This window comes from Schistocerca gregaria, chromosome 3, assembly GCF_023897955.1.
Source record: "Schistocerca gregaria isolate iqSchGreg1 chromosome 3, iqSchGreg1.2, whole genome shotgun sequence".
Classification (NCBI taxonomy): domain Eukaryota; kingdom Metazoa; phylum Arthropoda; class Insecta; order Orthoptera; family Acrididae; genus Schistocerca; species Schistocerca gregaria.
The window spans coordinates 96,626,739-96,642,331 of NC_064922.1; the positions used below are offsets into that span (position 1 = coordinate 96,626,739).

General features: G+C 26.4%; 1 long non-coding RNA gene across 1 annotated transcript in view; it reads right to left on the reverse strand.

Moving 5' to 3' along the window:
• Positions 1 to 15,593, reverse strand: part of LOC126356088 (uncharacterized) — a 29,664-nt gene extending 14,071 nt beyond the window's left edge. Inside the window, exon 1 of the long non-coding RNA XR_007565583.1 lies at positions 15,421 to 15,593. This is a non-coding gene — a long non-coding RNA (uncharacterized LOC126356088). The remainder of the gene's footprint in view (positions 1 to 15,420) is intronic.

The following is a 15,593-nucleotide window of genomic DNA, read 5'->3' on the forward strand; positions in this document are numbered from 1 at the left end:
AACTAACATAAATAAAGAAAGAACAATATATTCTAATCTCAAAAGAACCATTAATAAATGTTTACGTTTAGAAGAAAAAACATAAACACCAGCAAAATAAATCAATAAAGAAGTAAAAATAGAGAATATAAACATTAGTTTTAATAGTTTAAAAAAAACGCCGGTCTTGTAAACCGGAAATAAGTCCAGCCCCCACTTTTAAAACTTCAGAGGTGGAAAAGCTTCCATCATCGGTCCCCAAAACCGGTATTTTAAATAAACTAACCCCTGAAATGATGAAAATCATAATTATATCATTATCAAATGTAATAAATATTAATTTTATTAAATTAAGACACCCAATATCAATAATGCTTTTTATTATCCTTCAAACCTTCCTAGTTGGATTAATAACAGGAACAATAATAGAAAGATATTGATTATCATATATTTTATTTTTAACATTTCTTGGTGGTATACTAGTATTATTTATTTACATTACAAGAATTGCATCAAACGAAATATTTCAGCCTAAATCAATCACTATAATTATTACATTAATAATGTGAGTATTTATCATATTAATATTAATTATTCTAGATATATCTATATTTATAGACTTTTTCAAAAACACCGAAACTATAAATATTGATAATTCAATCAATTATCAAGAAATAACAATATCTTTAGAAAAATTATATAATAGACCAACATTCATTATTACAATAATAATAATAATTTATTTATTTTTAGCACTACTAGCAGTTGTTAAAATCACCAATATTAATCAGGGACCTATTCGTAAATTAAGTTAATTACTAATGAATAAACCCTTACGATTAAGACATCCATTAATTAAAATTATTAATAACTCTTTAATTGACTTACCTGCCCCAACAAATATTTCATTTTGATGAAATTTTGGATCCCTATTAGGGTTATGTTTGGTGATTCAAATCGTAACTGGACTATTTTTAGCTATACATTATACATCAAATATTGAAATAGCATTCAGTAGTGTAGTACACATCTGCCGAGATGTAAATAATGGTTGAATTATCCGAACCTTACACGCAAATGGAGCATCAATATTTTTTATTTGTATTTACTTACATGTAGGACGGGGAATTTACTATGGATCTTATATATATATACATACCTGAATAATTGGTACAGTGATTTTATTTTTAGTTATAGCAACTGCATTTATAGGATATGTCTTACCCTGAGGCCAAATATCTTTTTGAGGTGCAACAGTAATTACTAATTTATTATCAGCAATCCCATACTTAGGAATAGATTTAGTCCAATGAGTATGAGGAGGATTCGCTGTTGATAATGCAACATTAAATCGATTCTTCACATTCCATTTTGTATTACCATTTATTATTGCTGCTATAGCAGCAATTCATTTATTTTTTCTTCACCAAACAGGATCTAATAATCCTCTTGGACTAAATGGAGATATTGAAAAAATTCCATTCCATCCATACTTTACCTTTAAGGATTCTATTACATTTGTAATAATAACATCATTATTAATTATACTATGTTTAATTAATCCTTACCTATTAGGAGATCCAGATAACTTTGTACCTGCCAACCCATTAGTAACACCAGTTCACATTCAACCAGAATGATATTTCCTATTTGCATATGCAATTCTACGATCTATCCCTAATAAGTTAGGAGGTGTTATTGCATTATTTTTATCAATTAGAATCTTAATAATTTTACCATTTTATAATAAAACACCATTCCGAGGCATTCAATTTTACCCTATTAATCAAATTTTATTCTGAATTATAGTAGTTGTTGTATGCTTACTAACGTGAATTGGTAAACGACCTGTTGAAGAACCTTATATTATAACAGGTCAAATCTTAACAATTATTTACTTCACATATTTCTTAATTAATGTCCATGTCGCAAACGCATGAGATAAATTAATTAAGGAATAAAGTTAATTAGCTTAGGAAAAGCATATGTTTTGAAAACATAAAATTAGAAGTTTAACTCTTCTATTAACTTATCTCAAAAAATTTCACTAAACAAATGAGATAAATAAAATCTTTAAACCAACAAAGAAAATAAAAAAATTCAAAGATAAAGGTAAAAAACTTTTTCAAGCTAAGTACATTAATTTATCATAACGGAACCGTGGTAATGTTCCACGAACCCAAATAAAACCAAAAGATATAATAGCAAGCTTAATAAAAAATATAAAAGAATAAAAATCACCGCCCAAAAAAATTAAAGCCAATAACATTCTTATGAAGACAATTCTAGTATATTCAGCTAAAAAAATTAAAGTAAAACCACCCGCACCATACTCAATATTAAATCCTGAAACTAACTCAGATTCCCCTTCAGCAAAATCAAAAGGAGTACGATTAGTTTCAGCTAAGCAAGAAGCAAAACAAGCTAAAGCTAAAGGAAAAGAAATAATAATAAATCAACAATAAAGCTGATAGTTTATAAAATCAAACATATTAAAACTACCAATTAAAATAATTAAAGACAATAAAATTAAAGCTAAACTAACTTCATAAGAAATTGTTTGAGCAACAGAACGAAGAGAACCTAATAATGAATAATTTGAATTAGAAAATCAACCAGCAATTATAACAGTATAAACACCTAATCTAGTACAACATAAAAAAAATAAAATCCATAAGAAAAAGAACACATATAAGTTAAATAAGGAAAAATTACTCAAATGGCTAAAGAAATCATTAAATTAAAAACAGGGGAAAAATAATAAAGTAGGTAATTAGATATAATAGGAATTGGCTGCTCCTTACAAATTAACTTAATAGCATCTCTAAATGGCTGATTAATTCCAACAAAACCTACCTTATTTGGACCCTTTCGAATCTGAATATAACCTAAAACCTTACGCTCTAATAAAGTTAAAAAGGCAACACTAATTAAAACACAAATAACCAATAAAAGAAAATTCAAAATAAATATAAATAAATCATAAAGTATCAATACTATTTGTAGAAAAAATCTACATAAATGAATTCTAAATTCAACACATTAATCTGTCAAAATAGTAAATAAATTAATATTAATCAATATAACAAAAAATATTTTAACCATATGGTCCTTTCGTACTAATATGGATTAACAATCTTAGGATAGAAACCGACCTGGCTCACGCCAGTCTGAACTCAGATCATGTAAGAATTTAAAGGTCGAACAGACCTAATCATTGGGCTCCTGCACCCAAAATTTTTCTTAATCCAACATCGAGGTCGCAATCTGCTTTGTCGATATGAGCTCTCAAAAACAATTACGCTGTTATCCCTAAGGTAACTTAATCTTATGATCATAAATTATGGATCAAAATAACAAACATAAATAAATGATATAATAATGAAGAGTTTATCTATTCTTCATGTCACCCCAACAAAACATCATCATTAAATATAGAAAGACAAACAAAAAACTATATAAAAGTAAAATGTCAAGCTCTATAGGGTCTTCTCGTCCTAAAGAAGAATTTAAGCCTTTTGACTCAAAAGTTAAATTCAAAAATTTATTAAGAGACAGTTGATTTCTCGTCAAGCCATTCATTCCAGCCACTAATTAAGAGACTAATGATTATGCTACCTTTGCACGGTCAAAATACCGCGGCTCTTTAAAAATACGCTCAGTGAGCAGGCCAGACCTCAAAATATAAACAAGAGGACATGTTTTTGATAAACAGGCGGAAATCAATTTTGCCTAGTTCCTTATAATAAGTTCACAAGGTACAAATTTCATACAAATAAATATACTAATTCTATCATTATTACAAAAATTTTAAAATTAAATTAATAATCTTAATAAAAATCCTAAAATATTTATAAAATCAAAATAAAAAATAATGAACTAAAACGTAATCTTAAAGATAGCTGGTTTAAAGCTTACTATTATATTTCTATAAAATAAATTATAGGTTATTAACTTCAAAGCTTATCCCTTAAAGAATAAATAAGTTAATATTTTTACTTAAAAAATTAAATAAAAACAAATAACTGTAAAAAATTAAATTTTTTCTTAAGAAACTAGATATCTTGGGAAACGATTAACATCTCATTTCTATAAATAATTTAATAATAATTATGATACATTAACTATAAATTATTTATAAATCAACCCAAATCGAGACAAGTAAAATAAATACTAAAATTTTGATACACCCTGATACAAAAGGTACAATAAATAAAATCTACTTAAAAAAATTTAAAATAATATTTCATAAAACACTTACATTACCAATAAACTATAATTTAAAAAATCAATTCTATAAAATATACTAAGACAAAAATACAATAAAATTATTTATATTAAATAATTAAATAAACAAAAAATAAATATAATAAAATAAATAATCAAGATATCCTGATTTGCACATAAAAATTTTCAGTGTAAATGAAACACTTTACTAATAACATTTCACCTTACAAATTTATATTTCAACCCTAATAATATAAACAACTGTTTTAACCAATAATATTCACTTGTATCAATCGTATAACCGCGGCTGCTGGCACGAATTATGCCGATACTAAATCAATTGCTAAATCCAAAATCACTTGATAATTAAATCAAATTACTGCAAAAAGAACATTTAGTCTAACAAAACTTACATATAATACAAAGAAAAAGTGAATAAACAAGCAAGAATAAAACTTTTAAAAATAAAAAATAAGAAAATTTTAAATCTATTAATTCAGGAAAAAATAAAAGATTCAAATATTTAAAGAAAAAAAAAGAAAAAAACCACAAACATTAACAAAAAAAAAAGAAACGCCCCTATGTATGACCACAACAACTTCTCTATTATATATAATTAAAGATTAATATGGAACATGTATAGCAATAAATGTATTATATTCTTTCTTATTTAATCTTTCTATTCACTAATAAATAAATAAAGATTAAATAATATAATAAATATATTTTATACAATTATGTAATTTAATATAATATGTTATTAATATGAATTCTTTTTTTTATATTAAGTTAACTTTCATATATATTAGTTAAATAATCTAATTATAGATAATTTACATAATTATATTATTATAATTAATATAATTATTTATATTAATTATAATATTTTATATTTAAATTAATAATTTTATTTATTATATCCAATTATAATAATATTAAATATTAAATTACATATTATTATATATATTATATTATAATAATCTATTTTAAGCTAAAAACATAAGTAGCTATAATCCTAGGTAAATAATTGCATTAAAATAATCAATTGATAATGGTAAGATGAACTTATAATACTTTAATTTCAATTAAATGTAATATATTAATATAAATTATTTATTATATATATATATATATATATATAAAAAATGAGCAGGATAAATTAATCCTAATTAAACAAAATAATACATAAAAGAAATTCAAAAGAAAACTTTCGATTTATATATTAAATAAATGAAGTGCCTGATTAAAGGGTTACCTTGATAGGGTAAATAAAGTAAATAAAATTACCTTCATTAAAATTACATAAGATAGAATTAAACTACCTCCTTTAGTATCAAAAACTAACGTGCATCATACACCTTAATGTAAAAAGGTAAGCTAAACAAGCTAATGGGTTCATACCCCATTTATAGAGGTATCAATCCTCTCCTTTTTAATGACCAACAACTCTACAAAACTTCTCTTCCTATCAACATTAATGATAGGAACGATCCTGTCCATTTCATCAAATTCCTGATTTGGGGTTTGAATAGGACTTGAGATCAACTTACTTTCATTTATTCCGCTCCTAACAAGAAATAAAAATATAATAAAAAATGAATCATCAATTAAATATTTTATTGTCCAAGCAATAGCATCGACAATATTATTATTTTCAATTTTGCTGATTCAAATAAAATATCCCATGGGATGGGAAACAGAATTTATCCCATCAATAATAATTAGATCTAGACTATTATTAAAGATTGGAGCTGCACCTTTCCATTTCTGATTTCCAGAAGTTATAGGAGCATCAAGATGAAATAATTGTTTAACATTAATAACATGACAAAAAATCGCCCCAATAATGGTCTTATCTTATTGTATTCAATTAAGAACTTTTATTTGAACAATTATTATCTTAAGAATTATTATTGGGGCAATAGGAGGTTTAAATCAAACATCCTTACGACAACTTTTAGCATATTCATCAATCAGACATCTAGGTTGAATAATTAGATCATTAACAGTCAGAGAAAACATCTGAGAACTATACTTCATTATTTACTCACTATTAAGATTAATTATAGTTTTATTATTTAAGCAAATAAATTTATTTTTCATAAATCAAATTTATTCAGCCAGAAATATAAAAACCGAAATTAAATTCATAATATTCTTATCTTTATTATCTTTAGGTGGACTACCACCATTCCTTGGATTCTTACCAAAATGAATTGTAATACAATCATTAATAGAAAACAATATAACAACTATTATAACTATTATAGTTGTATTTACTACAATTACACTCTACTACTATATACGTATCAGATTCTCGGCTCTAATTATATCATACACAGAAAATTCGTGATCTATAAAGATAAAGTCCCAAAAATCAAGAATCATTCTTCCTATAACAGTAATAATTTCAACAATAGGATTGATTTCAACATCAACCTTAATTTCATTATACTAAGGACTTAAGTTAATCAAACTAATAACCTTCAAAGTTATAATTAAAAGAATAATCTTTTAGGCCTTAGTAAAATTTTACACCTCTAGAATTGCAGTCTAGAATCATAATTGAATATAAGACCTAAATATGATAAGAGAGAAAACATCTCATAAGTAGATTTACAGTCTACCACCTAAAATTCAGCCATCTTACTGCAAAAATGATTATTCTCAACAAACCATAAGGACATTGGTACTTTATACTTCATATTTGGAGCATGAGCAGGAATAGTAGGAACATCAATAAGAATACTTATTCGTGCTGAACTTGGCCAACCCGGATCTCTAATTGGGGATGACCAGATTTATAATGTTATTATTACAGCTCATGCATTCGTAATAATTTTCTTTATAGTAATACCTATTATAATTGGTGGATTTGGTAATTGACTTGTTCCACTAATAATTGGTGCACCAGATATAGCATTTCCACGAATAAATAATATAAGTTTTTGATTACTACCACCTTCACTAACCCTTCTTCTTACATCTTCTATAGTAGATAATGGTGCTGGTACAGGATGAACAGTTTACCCTCCTCTAGCAGGAGCTATTGCACACGGGGGTGCATCTGTAGATCTAGCTATTTTTTCACTGCACTTAGCAGGTGTATCATCTATTCTTTTCGTTTGTTTTATTATTCAATATCTGGTGATAATAATTTTTATTCTAGATTTTCTTTTGATGATAAGGGTTATTATATTTCATTTGGAATAATTGGTCTATTGTTTGTTGCTGTTTTTGGTGGTAGTCTTTTATCTTGATTAATTTTTCCTATTTCTCATGTGATTGCTTTACCTTATTATTTAAAGTTTTTAACTATTACAGTAGTTATTTTAGGTGCTTATTTAGGTTATCTTATTTCTAATTTTGATTTTTCTCATAATTTATTTTCTTTAAGTATACTTTCTTTTGTTAGATTTGCTGGTTCTATATGATTTATACCTTTTCTTTCAACTAAGTTTATTAGATATATTCCTTTAAAAATAGGTTATTATTCATCTAAGTCATTTGATTATGGTTGAGGTGAATTACTTGGTGGTCAAGGTTTATATAGATTATTTATTTATTTAATTGGTTATATTCAAGGTTGATATGATTCTAATTTCAAGATTTATCTTTTAACTTTTATTTCTTGAATATTTATTTTGGTAATATTGTTTTTCGTTTACTTAAATAGCTTATAATTAGAGCGTGACACTGAAGATGTTAAGGAAGTATTTTTACTTTTAAGTATTTATAAATATAGATATATTATTTTTACAGTGAAAATGTAATGTTTTATTTAAACTATATAAATTTTAGAAATGTTAACGGAGTTTAACCGCTAATATAAAAAGTTAGCAGCTTTCATATTGGCTTTACATTTCCTTAATTGGAACTATTATAGTTCAATTATATTATTAACAGTAATACGCCTCTTTTTGGCTTCAATTAATAAGAATAAGGGTAGTACATACCAATCTTCCAGGTCGAAACTGACAGCAATATTTCGCTTCTTATTCTATTTAAGGTTGATTGATAATATCAATACTTTTTGAATGCAACCCAAATGTTATATTTAACTACAACCCTTTATTCTGCTCATTGTAATGCTCCTTGGTTTCATTCATGGTATAGTCCTCCTAATAGAACTAGAATAAAAAATATTGTTGATACTGTTCAGATTATAATGTCTGAAGTTTTAAAAATAATTACAATTGGTAGAATTAGTGCAATTTCTACATCAAAAATTAAAAAGATTACTGCGATTAGGAAGAATCGTATTGAGAATGGTATTCGTGCTGATCTTTTTGGATCAAACCCACATTCAAATGGTGATCTTTTTTCTCGATCATTAATTAATTTTTTTGATAGTGTTGTTGCCAGGATTATAACAATTATTGGAATAATAAATCTAATGAAAACTCTTGTTGATAGAATTAGAATTGTTTTTCTTGATTTATATCAAGCTTTCTGATTGGAAGTCAAATGTACTATTTATACTAGAAAAACAATTATCTACCTCATCAATAAATAGAGATATATAAGAATAATCATACTACGTCTACGAAGTGTCAGTATCATGCTGCTGCTTCAAATCCAAAGTGATGTCTTGGTGAAAATTGATTTATTGAGTGTCGAAGTAGACATGTTGATAAAAAGATATTTCCAATAATTACGTGTAAACCATGGAATCCTGTTGCAACAAAGAATGTTGATCCATAAACTGCATCTGCAATGGTAAAAGGTGCTTCTCAATATTCATATGCTTGAAGTATTGTAAAGTATAGTCCTAATAACACTGTGAAGAATAATCCTTGTAGTGCTTGAGTATGATTAGATTCCATTAAGCTATGATGTGCTCATGTTACTGTTACTCCTGATGCTAAAAGAATAGCTGTATTAAGTAATGGAATTTGTATAGGGTTAAAGGGTTGAATTCCTATTGGAGGTCATAGTATTCCTAGTTCAATTGTTGGTGCTAATCTTCTTCTAAAGAATGCTCAAAAAAAAGAAACGAAAAATAATACCTCTGATGCAATAAATAAAATTATTCCTCATCGTAATCCAATTGATACAAATCCTGTATGTAATCCTTGATATGTTCCTTCTCGTACTACATCTCGTCATCATTGAATTATAGTTAGTAGGGTAATTCCAAATCCAATTATGAATAAGTTAATATTAAATAGGTGGAATCATTTTGCTAGTCCTGATACTTGGACTATTGCTCCAATTGCTCCTGTTAATGGTCAAGGTCTATAGTCTACTAAGTGGAATGGGTGGTTTGAGTGAGTTGTTAACATAGGTTTAATATACTTCTCTAGAATATAGAGTTCTTAGAATTGAGAAAACATAGGCTTGAATTATTGCTACTGCTGATTCTAGAATTAATAGAAGTATTTGTCCAATAATTAGTAATGAGATTAAGTTTATTGCTATAGATGGTCCTGTGTTTCCTAATAAGGTTAATAATAAGTGTCCTGCAATTATATTTGCTGCCAACCATACTGCTAATGTACCTGGTCGAATAACATTACTAATTGTTTCAATTAGTACTATAAATGATATTAATGCAGGCGGTGTACCTTGTGGTACAAGGTGTGTAAATATATGATTAGTATGGTTAATTCATCCAAATAATATAAATCTTAGCCATATAGGTAGGGCAATTGCAAATGTTAATGCTAAATGTCTTGTTCTAGTAAAAATATAAGGGAATAATCCTATGAAATTGTTAAATAATATTATAATAAAAATTGAGATGAAAATGAATGTTGTTCCATTAAATGATTTTGGTCCAAGAAGTGTTTTAAATTCATTATGTAAGGTTAAATTTAGTTTATTTCAGATAATGTTAATTCGTGATGGTGTAAGTCAAAATAGTGATGGGATTAATAATAGTCCTAGAAATGTTCTAGTTCAATTTAATGTTAAATTAAAGATGTTAGTTGATGGGTCAAATGTTGAGAATAGATTTGTTATCATTTTCAATTTAAGTTTTTTATTTCAATTGTTCCTTTTTCTGCTCTTTTAATAAGGTTAGGTTTAAATGAGAAGAAGTTTATTTGATTAAACAAGATTAATGTAGCTGAAAATATAATGAATAGTGAGAATCATATAAGAGGGGATATTTGAGGGATTTGGATATAATTTCCCCATCAGAAGTAGTCGTTAATTTACTATTATTTGGTTTAAGAGACCATTACTTACTTTCAGTCATCTGATGAATTTCAAGGTGTACTAATTTTTTTTAGTTACTTTAGATTGACACTCTAATGTTATTTATTTTAACTAACTCCTTAAATTATCTTAGATAATCACTTAATAAATAAATTTACTGAAGTTCTTTCAATTACAATTGGTATAAATCTGTGGTTTGCTCCACAGATTTCTGAGCATTGTCCAAAGAATAATCCAGGTCGATTTATTGTGAATGTTCCTTGATTTAACCGACCTGGCGTTGCATCAATTTTAACCCCTAATGCAGGAACTGCTCATGAGTGTAGAACATCTGATGCTCTTGTTAATACTCGTACTTCTGTATTTATTGGTAGGATTGTTCGGTTATCTACATCTAGTAGTCGGAATCCATCATTTTCTAGGTCTTGTTCTGGTGTTATATAAGTGTCAAATTCTACGTCTATGAAGTCTGAATATTCATATCTTCAATATCATTGTCGTCCAATGGTTTTAATTGTAATTATTGCATCTACTGAATCATCAAGTAAATATAATAGTCGTAATGATGGAAGGGCAATAAAAATTAATGTAATTGCTGGTAAAGCTGTTCAGATTGTTTCAATTAAATGTCCATGAAGTATATTACGGTTAGTATAGGCAATAAATAATATATAACTTAGGGCATAACCTACAATTACTGTAATTAATAATAATACGACCATAGTATGATCATGAAAGAATGATAATTGCTCCATTAATGGTGAAGCTCCATCTTGAAGAGATAAATTTGATCATGTTGCCATTAATAAATATTTTCTAATAAAAGGTCAAACCTTTATTTGTAGAGCTTAAATCTACTGCACTAATCTGCCATATTAGAATCTAGAGATTAATGGTAATTCTGAGTAACTATGTTCTGCAGGAGGGTTATTTTGTAGTCATTCTGTTGATCTTCTTATGTTAGCTCTAAATATAATTGCTCGGTTTGTAATCATTCTTTATCATATAATTACAAAGAATATAATGATTCCTACAATAGAAATTGTAGACCCAATTCTTGATACTACGTTTCATGATGTATATGCATCTGGGTAGTCAGAGTATCGTCGAGGTATTCCTGCTAATCCTAGGAAGTGTTGAGGAAAGAATGTTAAATTTACTCCAATGAATATAATTGTAAATTGGATTTTTAATCATGTATTATTTATAGTTAATCCTGTAAATAGTGGATATCATTGAATGACACCTCCTATAATTGCAAATACTGCTCCTATAGATAATACATAATGAAAGTGGGCTACTACATAATATGTATCATGTAATACAATATCAAGTGATGAATTTGCTAATACTAATCCTGTTAATGCACCAATTGTAAATAGGAAAATAAATCCTAGAGCTCATAATAATGGTGGATTGAACTGAAGTTAAAGGTATGAAATTAACAATTGATCCTATAAAACGAATATCCTGAGAATCCTTCAGATTATGAATTATTGAACCTGCACATATAAATAATAATGCCTTAAATAAAGCATGAGCCAATAAATGAAAAAATGCAAGCTTTGGATAACCTATAGCCAAAATTCTTATTATTAAACCAAGTTGTCTTAAAGTAGAAAGAGCAATAATCTTCTTTAAATCAAACTCAAAATTAGCGCCCAATCCAGCCATAAATATAGTTATACAACCAATTAAAAGTAAAAATCAACCACAATTATAAGTATCCAATATTGGTCTAAAACGAATTAATAAATAAACACCAGCAGTAACAAGAGTAGAAGAATGAACTAAAGCAGAAACAGGAGTAGGAGCTGCTATAGCAGCAGGAAGTCATGAAGAGAAAGGAATCTGAGCTCTCTTAGTTATAGCTGCTAAAACAATTAATATAGTAATGAGCTTTATTTCAAAAGAATTAGAAATAAAATCATAATAATAAATATAATTTCTACCACCAAAATTTAAAATTCATGCAATAGAAATTAAAATAGCAACATTACCAATACGATTAGAAAGTGCAGTTAATATACCAGCACTATAAGATTTTACATTTTGATAATAAATAACTAAACAATAAGAAACTAAACCTAAACCATCTCAACCTAATAAAATTCTAATTAAATTAGGACTAATAATTAAAAAACCTATAGAAAGAATAAATATTAAAACAATAATAATAAAACGATTTATATTCTTTTCACCAGATATATAATCCTCTCTATAATAAATAACCAAAGAAGAAATATATATAACAAAAGATATAAAAATAAGAGATATTCAATCCAAAATTAAAGTTATAACAACTATAGAACCATTTAAATTGAAAAGCTCTCACTCAACAAAAACTCTATAATCAATTATTAAATAATAAATACCTAAAATAAAAATTATAGTTCTCGAAATAAACAAAGAAAAAAAACTCAAAGAACAAATAGAAAATAAATTCACGGCCTAAGATGAAAAACTTCATATCATTGATTCCACAAAACAATATTTTTAATTAAAATACTTAAGCAAACTAAACAAAGAAATATTCACCCTTTAAACAGAGAATATTTAAAGGCAATCAATGTAAAAGTAAAAGATGATATTCACGAAAATAACCAAGAGAACAAGTATAAACACCAGAATAATAATTCCCATGCTGAGAATAAGAATATATATACAAAGTATAAACAGCTCTAAAAAAAGATAAAAAAATCAAAGCAAAGAATCTAAAAGAAGATCAAGATATAATTCTATATAATAATCTAATTTCACCTACCAAATTTAAAGAAGGAGGAGCAGCCATATTTGATGATCTTAAAAGAAATCATCATAAAGCCATTCTTGGCATCAAATTAATTATACCCTTGTTAATTAATAATCTTTGTCTACCTAAACGTTCATAAATAATATTAGATAAACAAAATAAACCAGAAGACCATAAACCATGACCAACCATTAGAGAAAGAGAACCTACACAACCTCATCAATTCATAGTCATCAATAACCATTCTTATATGAGCAACAGAAGAATATGCAATTAAAGACTTTAAATCAACCTGACGAAAACAAATAAATCTTACAATAACACCCCCAGATAAACCTAAAGACAATCAAAAATAATTAAACTTTAAACCCAAATAAGAAATAACCTTTATAACACGAAAAATACCATAACCACCTAACTTTAATAAAACACCAGCAAGAATTATTCTACCTGAAATAGGGGCCTCTACATGAGCCTTAGGAAGTCATAAATGAACCAAAAACATAGGTATCTTAACTAAAAAAGCCAAAATTATAAATACATAAAACATAAAATAATAAGAACCAAAATCAACCAATAAAGGAAAATATAAAGTATTAGAAAAATCATAAACCTTAAATAAAACTAATAATAAAGGTAATCTAGCAACCAAAGTATAAAAAATTAAATAAACACCAGCCTGCAAACGCTCAGGTTGATAACCCCAACCCAAAATTAAAAGTAAAGTAGGAACTAATCTAGCCTCAAAAAAAATATAAAAAGAAAGAAGACTTAATCTAGCAAATGAACAATAAAGCATAATTATTAAAATCAAAACCATAAAAACAAAAAAATTAGAATGATATGAACTTAAATAAACTGAACCTCTAGCAGTGATTATTAAAGAACAAATCCAAAAACTAAGTAAAATTAAACTAAAAGAAAAATAATCAATACCAAAATAATATCTAATTATATTCAAATCAGCATATGAATAAACACAAATTATACAAACAAAACCCGACAGAAACATTAAAGAATGAACCAACCATCAACAATTATTTAATAAACAAAGAGGGATCAAGAAAATAGTTATAAATAAATACTTTAACATAAAGATAAACCAAAAGAATTAAAAAAATCATTACCATGAGAACGAATTATTGAAACTAAAATAGAAAGACCTAAAGCACCCTCACAAACAGAAAAAACTAAAAAAATAACAGGAAGAAAATAATCATAATCAAACTCAATAAGAAAAACAATAACTAACATAAATAAAGAAAGAACAATATATTCTAATCTCAAAAGAACCATTAATAAATGTTTACGTTTAGAAGAAAAAACATAAACACCAGCAAAATAAATCAATAAAGAAGTAAAAATAGAGAATATAAACATTAGTTTTAATAGTTTAAAAAAAACGCCGGTCTTGTAAACCGGAAATAAGTCCAGCCCCCACTTTTAAAACTTCAGAGGTGGAAAAGCTTCCATCATCGGTCCCCAAAACCGGTATTTTAAATAAACTAACCCCTGAAATGATCAAAATAATAATTATATCATTATCAAATGTAATAAATATTAATTTTATTAAATTAAGACACCCAATATCAATAATGCTTTTTATTATCCTTCAAACCTTCCTAGTTGGATTAATAACAGGAACAATAATAGAAAGATATTGATTATCATATATTTTATTTTTAACATTTCTTGGTGGTATACTAGTATTATTTATTTACATTACAAGAATTGCATCAAACGAAATATTTCAGCCTAAATCAATCACTATAATTATTACATTAATAATGTGAGTATTTATCATATTAATATTAATTATTCTAGATATATCTATATTTATAGACTTTTTCAAAAACACCGAAACTATAAATATTGATAATTCAATCAATTATCAAGAAATAACAATATCTTTAGAAAAATTATATTATAGACCCACATTCATTATTACAATAATAATAATAATAATTTATTTATTTTTAGCACTACTAGCAGTTGTTAAAATCACCAATATTAATCAGGGACCTATTCGTAAAATAAGATAATTACTAATGAATAAACCCTTACGATTAAGACATCCTTTAATTAAAATTATTAATAACTCTTTAATTGACTTACCTGCCCCAACAAATATTTCATTTTGATGAAATTTTGGATCCCTATTAGGGTTATGTTTGGTAATTCAAATCGTAACTGGACTATTTTTAGCTATACAATATACATCAAATATTGAAATAGCATTCAGTAGTGTAGTACACATCTGCCGAGACGTAAATATTGGTTGAATTATCCGAACCTTACACGCAAATGGAGCATCTATATTTTTTATTTGTATTTACTTACATGTAGGACGGGGAATTTACTATGGATCTTATATATATATACATACCTGAATAATTGGTACAGTGATTTTATTTTTAGTTATAGCAACTGCATTTATAGGATATGTCTTACCCTGAGGCCAAATATCTTTTTG